The following is a 14204-nucleotide window of genomic DNA, read 5'->3' as shown; positions in this document are numbered from 1 at the left end:
TCACCGTCGCCTCGACCGTTTCCTGGCTCGGACACCCAGTCCCAACAGTACTGAGGGGATGGCCCCCCACGTCTGCAATCCTATCTGTTTAATCTGCGGGGGCCCGCACCTCACCAGCTCCCGCGAATGCACCGCGAAATTCATCAAGTTGCCGCAGCCAGGGCCCAGGACGCCACCCAAGGGAGCCAATGCCGGCGCTACACGGGGAGGGCGGCAGCGAAACAACCAGAAGACGCCACGGCGTGGCGTGATGCCTCCCCCTGGCAAGACAGCAACAGTAACGCCACCACCCGGAGCAGCGGAGTTCCCAGCTCTCAGCGCTTCATCTGGCGGCGCCGCCTGCAACCAACCCAAGGTAGGCAGCTGGGCGAGGGTCGCCTCCTCTCCTTCCCCTCCTCCCCCACCAGCACCGCCGAGACACAGGAACTCAAGCGCGAGCTCGCCCTCTTGCGAGCTCAAAACGAAAAACTAGCCAGCGAGCTTAACTCGCTCAAATCCCAATTCCATACTCCGCCCGCGTCGAGCGACGAGGCAGAAAACATAACAGACAGGGAGATCCCTCCTCCTGTGGAGAGTCGCGCCGCGGCCCTGGAGACCCGGGTGACCGCAATTGAAACACAATTGGCTGACCTCCCCAAAATTATCCATGACACCATCGCGCGTCAGGTGGAGAGTGTCATCGCACAGGTGACACAAGCCGTAACGCACATTATCCAAAAATGGATAAAAGATAATCCGCGCGTCCTTAAACGCATAGGACCCATCAGGGACGCTAACCGCCCCTCAAAATTCAATAGAGCTATTCCTGATGAGTTTGACTTTTCGGAAGACTCCTGCACGTCTGCGCCGGGCACTAGCGGAGTGGGGAGTCTTAACATCGTGACCCCACCCTCCGCCTCCGACCATGGCCTCCAACCCTAAGTCGCGAGCAAGAACAACTCAGCCGCTTACACTAACGCAGTGGAACTGCCGAGGTCTCAAGGACCACAAGAAGCGGACTCATCTCCGCCTCTATCTTGAGAACCTTGAGTTCCTTGTCGCCGTGGTTGCCCTTCAGGAACCCGGCGCCGGTGCCAAACTAACAAACTACACTACATTTCAACACAACCCGCAGACATGTATACTTGTTCACAAGCGATACACTGCGCAGGAGGTCACACTTCCCACAACACCGTCATTCCCATACACGATGGTTTCAGTGCTGCCCCTAAAGCGGTCTGACCCACCTGTACACATTCTAAATATTTACTGCCCACCGAAACTTAACAACGTCACGTTCAATGAAATTTTCACTCAAGCTATGCAGGTGGCGGGTAGGGATCCCCTCCTAATCGTCGGCGATTTCAACGCCCCGAGCAGGCTATGGGGATACCCCCGGGAGGACAGGCGTGGGAGGAAGCTTGCGGAACTTCTTTCCACACTTGGACTCACCCTGCACACTGACCCCGCCAACCCAACAAGTGTCGGCAATTCCATTCAACGAGATACTTGCCCGGACCTCACATTTACACGCAACATACGACATGCCGACTGGCTGAATACAGAGGACACTCTAGGTAGTGATCACTGTATAATCAACACAACCATTTACATGCGTCCCCTGAAACGCCCACTAAAACAAGCTCGTATCCCTGACTGGACGACTTTCCGCACCTCTCTACCTATTGTAGACCCCCTCCAGTCGGGATACGACGCCTGGTCCAGATCGCTCACGTCTACACTCACACAACACGAACAGCAGATACAGCTTACAGAAACACAAACAGACGTGGACAACCACCTTCTCCACCTTTGTGAGGCCCGTCGCAGCCTCACGAAGCGATGGAAGAAACAGAAACATAACATACGCCTAAAGAACCGCATCCTCGAACTCACACAACAGGCAGCGGAATATGCTACTCAGCTAGCCGACACTAACTGGGTGGACCGGTGCAACGCGGCTGCTCGCCAGATGTCTGGCCGCAACACGTGGCGCCTGTTCCGCGCTCTCATCGATCCAATACAAACACGCACGGAAACCCAACGCCAATTACATAGGGCCTTGCACAACTTTACAGGAACGACAAAACAACTAGCGCACACGCTCAGGGATCGCTACCTGTGCACCACTAAGGACCCCCGGCAGGCGGCGTACTCGTATGCAGGCGAAGAGAACACGGAGCTGGACAAGCCGTTCCAGCTCCACGACCTCCGGGCGGCCTTGAGCAAAATGAAGCGGGGCACTGCACCCGGGCGCGACAAGGTTACGGTCAAGCTCTTGGCCAACCTTCCCGACGTAGCCTACGCCGCGCTCCTCAAATACATCAATAGCATTTGGGACGGAGAGACTCCTCTCCCTCTCGACTGGAAATCGGCTCTCGTGACCTTTATTCCGAAAGCCGGCAAACCTATTGATGTGGAGAACCTTCGCCCCATCTCCCTCACGTCTTGTGTCGGCAAGCTGATGGAGACGATGGTGCGCGACAGACTCTCCGATTTTCTCGAAACACAGCACACTTTCGCGGACACCATGTTCGGTTTTCGCCCTCACAAGTCTGCACAGGATCTACTTCTGCAGCTTCACCACGACATCTTAGATCCTGTCGAATGTCCCCACAACGACAAGGTGGTCCTGGCCTTGGATCTTAAAGGCGCATTCGACAACGTCAAACACGAAGTAATCCTGGACCACCTCAGTAACACCAACTGTGGCCACAAAACATTCAACTACATAAAACAATTTCTTACAGACCGTCAAGCCTACATACGCATACAAGATGCGGAACACGGGCCATACACCATCGGCTCGAGGGGAACACCTCAAGGCGCGGTCCTGTCTCCCCTCCTCTTCAATTTGGCAATGCTTCATCTTCCCTCCAAATTGTCCTCTTTGCCCGGGATACATCACGCTCTTTATGCGGATGACATTACAATCTGGGCCACGCAAGGTAACCTGGGCCACATGGAATCCTGCCTGCAAGCAGCGGCGACCCTAGTCGACGACTACGCGGCCTACTGCGTACTGTTGTGACCGTACTTCGGACCACGTGGGCCCGATCAAGCAGCTACCGTGAACATTCATCGAGGCCGACAACCCCGCGACGGCGGTGGGAAGAGGGATGCTTGGAATGCCCCTCCGAGCCTCAGCGGATTAGTGTAGCAGGAGTTTCAAGGGCCATTGTCAGCAGTGTAGCAGGAATTTCAAGGGCCATTGTCAGCAGTAACCCCAGCGAAATTCCTTGAGCGGATTAGTGTAGCAGGAATGCCGGAGGTATTGTCCGAGCGACCACAGCGGAGATGACCACTATAGCGGCGAAAGCCGGGGACGCGCCGGAGGTATTGTCCGAGCGACCACAGAGGAGGCGACGTGCCGGCGCCGGTCACGCTGGCGGATAATTGAAGAATTCTGTGGCCCCGACTCGCGTTCTGGGCAATCGGCGGGGAAGCAAGTTCATTCACCTGCTGGAAGACTTCGGGAGATTACTTTCCCGCAGGGCTGGATGAGTCAGCATCTCCCCCTCTCATCGGCCCAGCTGCGAGAGAGTGGAAAAACCCGCACCTGCCCAGCCGTGGGTGGTAACAAGAACGTCCCCTTCGGTCCATCCGATTGGACAGTGCTCGTCGACCATTATTCCCCAGCCAGGGATCTGGGGAAACCGAACGATATTTAACTCGGCCGTGAGTGTGGCCGAGAGAAGCCTGCTAGCTCCAGTCGACTACGGTTGACGAAGACGTTCCCCTTCCACTGAGAGCCATTCTCAGTCCCGCTCTATGTAAATAATGTAATTAATCATGTAACTATGTAAATACAGTTTTTTCCTTCACTTCCCCTACTCCCCGTCTCCGGCCCACGTTTCCTTCCTCCTTCGGCAATGCGGCGGTGATCCTGCATCCGATGCCTGGTGGGACACGCTACTAGTACGGCGAAACATATCAACTGGTTGGCAGCGGTGGGATCTTCCACGCTTGGTCCTGGCTTCAGCAGTGGTGAGCGCTTGACTTTCTTTGAGAATCTGCCAGGCTTGATAACTCTGGAAATTTATCACTACCTGTAGATTGTTTTTCTGCACGTGCTCGCTTAAGCAGTTCACGTAGCAGCTTATTTTTGAAAGTCCTCGTTCGGGAGTTGCCATGGATTTGAGCAAACTAAAGAAGCCAGAGTTGATGTTGCTGTGTGAAAAGCTGGGTATTGAGGCCAGGAAAAGTCACAGAAAGCCGCAGCTGATTGAGGCTATTAAGGAATGTGGTGCTAAGGAGGAGGGTGACAAAATTTGGGAGACCTGGGAAGTCATTCAGGAGGGAATCAGGAACGCTAAGGAGGAGGCCGACAGGGTTGAAAAAGAACGCCTTTACCGCAAGGAAGCCGCTAAGGAGGAGGCCGACAGGGTTGAAAAGGAACGCAAGGATAAGGCCGTCAGGGTTGAAAAAGAACGCCTTTACCGCAAGGAAGCCGCTAAAAAGGAGGCTGACAGGTTAGATAAAGAAATTGCTCTAAAGCGTTTGGAGTTGCAACAAATTTTAGAGGCGAAGCGCCCCGAGAGGAATTCGATATTAAATCAGGAGGTTTCGGCGCGAAAAGAAATTAAAATCGTGAATGAAAACTGCGTGTCTTTGCCCATTGCCCGCGTCGCAAACGAGAGCCCGCTCGGGGTGCGTCTGACCGAGGCAGCCATCTCCCAAAACCTGCCTAAGCAGCATCACTCGATTTCCTCAAATCGCTCGGATATGCTGCCCAGAGAAAAAGGCCTTTGTTTTGGAGATAACGCTGCGCAGGTCCTTACCACTTCGAAGGCTCGTGAATTCGCAGCGCCAGCAGAGCACGTAGTTGAAAAGGGCAAACCTGACAGCGACTGTGGAGCTCCAAGCCAGAGCGCGGCGTTAGCTGAAAAGCGCGATGCCCCGCAGATTTCCCTTTCAACCCAGAAAGACTTAGGCGCAGCGCAAAAATGTCGTCCTCCAGAAAGCAGTCGCGCGCTGAAAGCGACAGATGAAAGTTCTACTGTAGGCGAGGAATGCGCCTCATCGCTGCTTGGAAACAAAGATCAGTTCAGCGATAAGGGAACGACAGCCGCTCGCGACCGAACACCCGAAAACGAGTTATGCGTCAATGAAAACTGCGTGTCTCTGCAAATTGCCTGCGTCGCGATCGAGAGCCCGCTCGGGGTGCGTCTGACCGAGGCAGCCATCTCCCAAAACCTGCCTAAGCAGCATCACTCGATTTCCTCAGATCGCTCGGATATGCTGCCCAAAGAAAAGGGCCTTTGTTTTGGAGATTACGCTGCGCAGGTCCTTACCACTTCGAAGGCTCGTGAATTCGCGGCGCCAGCAGAGCACGTGGTTGAAGAGGGCAAACCTCAACCTGTAAGCCTGATAAATTCTCACGGTGATGAGCTAGGGCAGGCGTTATTGCAAACTGTCGACGAGACGAACGCAGGCGACTTAACCCGTGACGGCTCCGCGCTACCTAATGACGAGCCAGCCCAGGACTTACTCACTTTTAGCACAGGGGTAAAGAGCACCGATAGTAGTGCAAGCTATAGTGAGTCTTCCGAAGCAGGCGCAAATGATGAGCTGGGGCTAGGTGAGGAACTAAAAAAGAATCTAGCATTGCCCCACTCAGATGGCTTTCTCGAACTCCTTCGTGTGGACAGAGAAACGTTCACCGCTGAGCAAGAGAAAGACCAGACTCTACGAAACTTGAGTCACCAAAGTGACAGGAGTGTGTCACGGAAGAACATACCTTTCCAGCTCCGTTCTGGCCTGCGGTACCGCCAGTATAAGGATAGGAAAGGTATCCAACACGACCAACTTACTGCCCGCGTCGCGATCGAGAGCCCGCTCGAGCTGCGTCTGACCGAGGCAGCCGTCTCCCAAGACCTGCCTATGCAGCATCCCTCGATTTTCCCAAATCGCTTGGATAGGCTGCCCAAAGAAAAGGGCCTTAGTCTTGGAGATAACGCTGCGCAGGTCCTCACCAGTTCGAAGGCTCCAGAATTCGCAGCGCCAGCAGAGCACGCGGGTGAAGAGGGCAAACGTGACCCTGTAATCCTTATAAATTCTCACGGTGGTGAGCTAGAACAGGCAATTTTACAAACTGATGATGAGGCGAACGCCAGCGACTTTACCTGTGATGGTTCAGCGATTGCTAGTGACGCGCCACGCAAACCAACTGCGAGGGTTTCCACGGAGCGGCAGCGCACAGAGGTGGCCAAACGGGAAGAGTTAATTAAGGGGAAAGTGCGGCTCTTGTTGACTGCTCGACTGAAATCCGAACCGCGTGGCCGCCCCAATTTGGCACCTCGGTGCAAGAGTTCGCACCCGCCCCGTGGGAACACAAGCCAAGAGAACGCAACGCGCGAACCCAATCCGAGAGAGATGGATACGCTGGCACGGCATTCGCACTCGTTCGTTCCCTTCTCGCATTCTGCTTTCTGAGCGTCAGCCAAACTTCAGAACCGCGAGACTTGGACGAGGAACAGTTAAGGGTCCCAAGCTGACATTTCTAGCCTTGTGTCCTGTTGCATCTGCTAGAGTAGCTATCGGACCGCGGCCGCGCAGGGGGCGGCTGAAGAATAGGGATCCGTAAATTCCTCTAATCGTAACGCTGTTTCTGGACGGTTTTGAGGAATAATCCTATTCAGTTTATTGCTTGTTTCTTTTTGTTCATTTAACTCTCCTGTACTGAAATGCAAGCTGAAATTCCTAGCATTATGTAATGTCTCATCTGCTAAAGCAGCTGTCGGACCGCGGCCGCGCAAGGGGCGAATATGACGCATAATCTCATATTGAGTTTAATGCTTGTTTTTGTCTTTTGTTCATTACACTCTCCTACGCGAAACGAGAGCGAAATTTTGGAGCTTGGCATTGCGGGACTCAGTTCACATGCGTTGCAGAAACGTAAGAGATAATGGCAACGCTGATGGCGTCAGCCGAAGCTTTCCCGTGTAATGCCCTTTCCTGACTCCCCAGACGTTATTCCGCTATGCAAATTTGTATTGTTCTTTTGCTTTAGCGAGAATCATTTTTGTCTGTTTGTATGTGTGTTCCGCAGCTCCACCTTCTCTTTAGGCTCTCACGGGAGGTGGCTTTCTGTGACAAAAACCGTGCTACGGCACCCCCCCAAAATTTTAGGAAATTTTTCCCTTTTGGCTAAACAAGCTCTGTGTATTCTGGTTTGGTCAAACTTGGAAACTTTCGGAGGAGGACGTAAATTTCACGCGACAGCTCATTTTTCTAAACAGACTTTGTCGACCGAAAACAGCTTGGCAGTTCTTAAAGTCGGTTTGGCGCTTTCTGCTTGTTGGGCTGTGTACCTTGCTGGTTGAGACCGTTACAGTTGTCAACGAAGCAAGAAGAACCTTTGGGCCCAGCTGTGACCAAAAGCCGAACGGACACAACTCCAGGTCTCTGCGCGCAGCAGCGTTGGCTGCAACCACTACGAGACCTCTTCGGGCGGCGGACGTGCTGTTGTGACCGTACTTCGGACCACGTGGGCCCGATCAAGCAGCTACCGTGAACATTCATCGAGGCCAACAACCCCGCGACGGCGGTGGGAAGTGGGATGCTTGGAATGCCCCTCCGAGCCTCAGCGGATTAGTGTAGCAGGAATTTCAAGGGCCATTGTCAGCAGTAACCCCAGCGAAATTCCTTGAGCGGATTAGTGTAGCAGGAATGCCGGAGGTATTGTCCGAGCGACCACAGCGGAGATGACCACTATAGCGGCGAAAGCCGGGGACGCGCCGGAGGTATTGTCCGAGCGACCACAGAGGAGGCGACGTGCCGGCGCCGGTCACGCTGGCGGATAATTGAAGAATTCTGTGGCCCCGACTCGCGTTCTGGGCAATCGGCGGGGAAGCAAGTTAATTCACCTGCTGGAAGACTTCGGGAGATTACTTTCCCGCAGGGCTGGATGAGTCAGCATCTCCCCCTCTCATCGACCCAGCTGCGAGAGAGTGGAAAAACCCGCACCTGCCCAGCCGTGGGTGGTAACAAGAACGTCCCCTTCGGTCCATCCGATTGGACAGTGCTCGTCGACCATTATTCCCCAGCCAGGGATCTGGGGAAACCGAACGATATTTAACTCGGCCGTGAGTGTGGCCGAGAGAAGCCTGCTAGCTCCAGTCGACTACGGTTGACGAAGACGTTCCCCTTCCACTGAGAGCCATTCTCAGTCCCGCTCTTGTAAATAATGTAATTAATCATGTAACTATGTAAATACAGTTTTTTCCTTCACTTCCCCTACTCCCCGTCTCCGGCCCACGTTTCCTTCCTCCTTCGGCAATGCGGCGGTGATCTTGGACCCGATGCCTGGTGGGACACGCTACTAGCATCGGCAAAACATATCAGTACTCCAGTGCGCCCCGTCTAAATCAGAATTTGTGCACATACGTCCCTCCCCTCGGGACACAACTCCGCTTTGCATCAGTCTCCCCTCGGGACCGATCCGGGAGTCCAAGGAGATCCGCGTCCTTGGTCTCTTCATACAGCACCAACGCAGAGTCGACACCACCCTAGCCAAACTTCGCACGGTGGGAGACCAGGTGGGCCGCATGGTCCGCCGGGTCTCCAACAAGCGGGGCGGATTACGAAGCAAGGATGCACTGCGGCTTGCCCATGCTTTCGTAACGAGTAGAATCCTCTACTCAACCCCCTACTTGCACCTGCGCAAACATGAGGATGACCAACTGGAGGTCATCCACCGGAAAGTCATCAAGCGGGCTCTCGACCTCCCGGTCACCACGTCCAACCAGCGACTTCTGGCCTTGGGCGTGGTGAACACATTTTGGGAGCTTCGAGAGGCCCACTTAGTCAACCAATACACGCGTCTTGCACAGACCACGTCCGGTCGCCGCCTCTTGGACCGGCTACACATCAAACATGACTACCATATTGAGGAAAGAGAGAGTGCCAGCACCCTGGAGACGCGCCCTCCGGGTCCGACCCCTTCCCCGCAACATGTCCAGAGAAGACCATAGCGGTCGTCGCCAGGCGCGCGCGGAATCGTTGGCGCGATACTATGGTAACCAACAACGTGTATTACGTGGACGTTGCCGGCCCACACCGCGGGGTGTGGTACACGGCCGCAGTCGTACACAACACAAACACAGTCAACGGGTTCACTTTCAAAGCCTACAGCGCAACACATGCGGAGGAGATTGCCATTGCTCTTGCTCTCACTACTCCCAAGTCGAAACACATCATTACCGACTCGCGAGGGGCCTGTCGGAACTACGAGTTGGGCTGGGCTCCCCCGCTTGCCTGGCGCATACTGGAATATAGCTGTCGATCTGAAGATCAAACTCCACGCAACCTGATTTGGGCCCCCGGTCACCAGGGACTAGCGCGGGTTCGCACGCTTGAGAGGCAATATGGGTATAAAGAGGGCGTCTATTACGTGGACATCACAGGGCCGTCGCCCGCGGGATTCTTCACGGCTGCCGTAGTCCACCGGGGAATGAATGTCGATGGGCTATCTTTTCGGGCCCCAAATTCAACACGAGCGGAGGAAGTCGCAATAGCTCTCGCTGCCGCCGATCCAAAATCGAAAACGGTTATCACAGACTCTCGCCGGGCCTGTGAACATTATCTTGCAGGCGAAATATCACCTCTGGCCTCGCAAATTCTAAGACGCGCTCTCGCCGATCCAACTCGCACAAAAGTGATCTGGGCTCCTGGCCACCAGGGTCTACGAGGCAATGAGGCCGCTGATGCGGCCGCCCGAGCGCTCACACACCGGGCTCCTCATCCTAGCTCTCATGGCTCAGAAGCTCATAAACCGCTTCTGCGGTTCCGCGAAATCCTAATTTATTATTGCGACAGCCACCGTCTCTACCCGGCACCTGCCAAGGGGCTGAGTAAGGCGGAGGAGCGAACTCTGCGGCGCCTGCAGACAGGAACCCTTCTCTATCCTGCAATAGCAAAACACTTCGATCCGAACACAGATGGGCGCTGCCCGCACTGTGGAGAGATCTGCGATATCTTTCACATGGTGTGGGCATGCACTAAGAATCCTCACCTTCCCCCCTCCCCCACCCCCACCCGAGAGGCATGGGAGACTGCCCTCCTCAACTGCTCCACACTGGAGTCCCAAAGGGCTCTGGTCAAGCGGGCGCGAGACGGGGCCTCGTCATGCGGTGTCCCGGACTAAGGATACCGACCATGCAGCAGGGTTATTTTTTTTTAACCCTCAAGCTCTTTGATTAAAGTTTTTCACCACCACCACCACCAGGGACTCCAGGGAAACGAACAGGCCGATCAGGCCGCCCGCGCACTCTCTCCCCGGGCTATCTCCCTGTCCTTGGAAGGGTACTCCCAATCAGACAATCTGGCCATTACATTCAAACAAATCACCGATTACTACAAGGAGGAGCACCGGCTCTACCCGGCCCCTTGTAAGGGTCTGGATCGCGCTGACGAGCGCCTCCTCATCAAAATTCTTACTAACACTGTACTCTGCCCGGCGGTGCTTAAACATTTCAATACATCCTTTGATGGCGCGTGCCAGTTCTGTGGGGAGGTGGCTGACACCTTCCACATGGTTTGGGCGTGTCAGTCAAACCCATCTATACCCCCCAACCCCACCAGAGAGGACTGGGAGGCGGCCCTGCTCGGCTGTCAGGACCTAAAGACCCAAAAGGCCTTGGTTCACCGGACGCGGGCGGCGTTGCTTGCCAATGGGGCCCCGGAATAGGGGCTCCACCTAGTATTGTTAGGGGAAAGGGCCAATAGGGCCTACCCCAATCACCTCTCTGTAAATATTTATTGCATTATAAATGTTTTTCACCACCACCACCACCATCCCGGTTTAGCGGGTGCTTCCTCAATAGACTGGCCGCCTGCCTGGAAATTAGGCTCTCAGATAATAAGGCGGCACACACCCACACTATACCACATCACATGGGAGTGCGAACGAAATAAAGCATTCCACCAACACGAATTCCCGAGTGCGGAGCAATGGGAGAGCCGGCTCACCAGCAGCGAGCTCACGGCCCAAAGGGCCTTAGTGCGGCACGCTACTGATGCAGCGCGACTCAGTGGAGCCCTGGACTAGGGGCCCAACCTTGCTGAAGAGAAGCCTCAAGTCGCCGGCGCCACGAAAGACGACGGAGGCTTCGAATCCGCGAATCTCTTAAAAGATCTAAATAAAAGTTTTCTACTACTACTACTATTAGGAACTTCGGCAAAGGCCTAACTTTCCTCAAAAACCAATTTTACATTTGAAACGCACGCCATCTTGTGCTGCCATCTCTGCTGCTTCAACGCAACTATTATTGCTATTACTAAACGAACATGGTGAAAGCTTTTGAGCTCAAGTGCAGTGACACCGGTAAGTTTTTGCGTTTCTGAACTGGATAAGGTGCACTAACCTTGTTTTGTCTTCTCTACTTATCATTCTTAATGTGTAGAAGCCACGAAACGTCCTTATTTTCGAACAGTTAGTTTCTGGCGACTGAAAGTTGCTATGTTGCGAATATGCACCTGGTTGCACATGGCGTCTTTATCTTGTCAGAACAGGCGATTCTAAAACCTTCTACGGCCGGGCAATTTCTTCGGATAGCGAACACAGGGACTTTTCATAATGATCCTGAGAGAGAATTTATTTCCTAGCACGGTGTAAGAATACTATGCTTTCACCGTGTTTCCTAGAGTATGATTTTTTTTTTGTTTTTGTAGAATACGTTAAATTTTTCGTACTGGCGCAGTATACGTGCACTGTTTTCTCGCAACCGCACGGATATAACTTTGTCCTTTTGTGCCGCAAAAGTAAATATGTGGGAAACAATGCTTCCTTCTGAAGTCTAAATACAAAGTCCTGCAGCTTATTTATTGTGTGTATTGACTTTTTGTGCTAATTTTTATCAAGAAAAAGTCTATTGTTTTTCATGCTTCAGGTATTCAGCCGTACGGAAGCAACCTGATTGACAGTGGAAGTTAGTCAAGTGCACACTTGACTAACTTGAGGACGAGGACGAAAACTTTGTGCATGGCTCTACACCAGACCACCATTCCAGTGGAACCAACAGGAGGGTCATTTGGAAAAAAGCGAGTCTGATGAGAGATCCGCAGACAGTTCAATTTGCTGGAAAAAAGTGAGCTTCCAGAGGATCTTCTAGAGCTGTCAACACCACTGCAGTACTTCATATTCCTATTCCCAAGATCATTGATGTCCCTAATTGCAGACCAAAGTAATTTGTTCGCGCTCCCAAAAGATGTCAACCAGCCGCTTTGCACAACTAAAGAAAAAAAAATGAAACATTTATTGGGGCCACCATGTGGATGTCGATCATTCAAATGAGAAATATAAGATGGTACTGGAGTGCAGCGACTAGGGTAAGCCAGGTAGCCGACGCCACGCTTCGCTCTAGCACGCTTCGCAAAGCTCAAGCATCACATTCACTTTTTGCACAATCCTACACTCGACCCAAAAGACGACCCAGGACGAGATCGGCTAGCACAAGTTCGCCCTCTGATCGATGCTATCAATGAACAGCTCCCGTTGATACCACTTGAACATTTGTCTGTCGACGAAGAATACATACCATTAAAAGGCCAAAGCTCCCTCAAGCAGTACTGCCCAAAGAAGCCTAAAAAATGGGGATAGTGGTGTGAGTGGTTTCTCACACAAATTGGAAGTGTACACTAGAAAAGAAAACTCTGGGCCAAGGCTACCAGGAGAGCCTGACTGTGAGGCTAGTGGAAACGTTGTTGTACGGTTGTGCCACATGATTGCAAGAGGCATTCACCATAAAGTTTACTTTGACTTCAACTGCCTAAGTTTGCAGGTATACCTTGAACAGGAAGGTGTACACTGAATTGGTACTGTGCGGATAAATCGTGTCCCCAGAGTCAGCATGCGTTGTGAAAAGGAAGAGGGCATATTGAAGAGTGTGTTGTGGACATTCATGGCGTTGAACTTTCTTGTACAAGATGGCAAGACAATAAAGTGGTGACGTTGCTTTCCTTTTCTGTAGCGCAACCAATTTTGGAGGCAACATGGTATAACCGGCAGAAAAAGGAGTGCACTGAAATCCTATGTTCCTCTGTGATAAGTCTACAAATAAGCATATGGGAGGTGTTGATCTTTTAGACTCCCTCATCTTGCTCTACTGTCCCTATTTAAGGCCTAAAAGATATTTCCGCATTTTCCTCCACATTCTCGACTTAATGGCAGTGAATGCTTGGTTGCTCTATAGGATGAATGCCAATAACGTTGAGCCCACAACAAGGATCCATCCCTTGGGAGAATTCAAGACAAACCTGGCCACTTCACTCTGCAAGGCAGGAAAAAGCAGCCAAAGAAACGAAGACCCAGCAATGGATCCATTGAACAAGCCATTTAGGTAAAGAAGAAAAGAGGCCCGAACAGCATCCACTCCAGCACAGCATGTCAGGCTAGATGAGGTATACATTTCTGAAACATCATGCCTTCTTTCAATGCTAATAATTGCATTTCTATTTTCAGGTTGGTCACTGGGTTCTTTGGAGCTAGAAGAGAGCGCTGCAAGTTTCCCAAGTGCACAGGAATCTGTACGAGCTAATGATCGAAGTGTGGTACTCGCCTCTATTCGACAAACAGCAGCAATTGCTTGCTCTTGTACCACAGCGAAACGACTTTTGTTGTGCTTAATACTCATTATTTATAGTTTTCTCACCAAGCACGTTCGTCTTTGTAATCTGTTCTTTATTTCCATGTTGTTGCAGATATGCAACATACTTTTCTTGGGTCAATAGAAACTGTACAAAACCATTGAACCAATGTCCTGTATGCATATAAGGCGATCCTTTCAGCTGCCTGCATCTCCTGAAATGATTTCGTGACGAAACAAGATAAAATCGTGCAGTAAAGGGTTAAGGAAATGGCAGAGTAACAGACTTCTAGGTGGTCACCTAAACTGTGCCATAAAGGAAGGGGGAGGAATGAAAGAGGTGCCACAGTAGTGGCCTACAGAATAAAATTCAGGGGACACTTTGGCTTTCTAAAGTGCTGCAAGGCAAGTCTTTCCTGGTGCACTGTTTGGCATTGACTGCGAGACTGTGCTGTACTAGTGCTTCATTTGACTGCACACTTTGACTAGACATTAGAACTACACCCCAACTGCTACTTCAGCACAACTCTCTCACCGATTCAGTGAGTTCGGTTGCATCCATGGCTCTGTCCGCAGTAATGAGGTATGTAATGTACTCACCTACAGATGCTTTCGCCCCCTGTTGGAGTGGACGACAAC

General features: G+C 52.3%; 1 pseudogene; it reads left to right on the top strand.

Moving 5' to 3' along the window:
* The first annotated feature begins 12850 nt into the window (after positions 1–12850).
* Positions 12851–14111, top strand: LOC149346405 (uncharacterized; annotated as a pseudogene).
* The last annotated feature ends 93 nt before the right edge of the window (positions 14112–14204 follow it).

Source organism: Amblyomma mixtum, chromosome 4, assembly GCF_055824585.1.
Source record: "Amblyomma mixtum isolate Tamu chromosome 4, ASM5582458v1, whole genome shotgun sequence".
Classification (NCBI taxonomy): Eukaryota; Metazoa; Arthropoda; class Arachnida; order Ixodida; family Ixodidae; genus Amblyomma; species Amblyomma mixtum.
The sequence above is the reverse complement of the archived record's forward strand: the minus strand, read 5'-3'. Positions and strand labels throughout refer to the sequence as shown.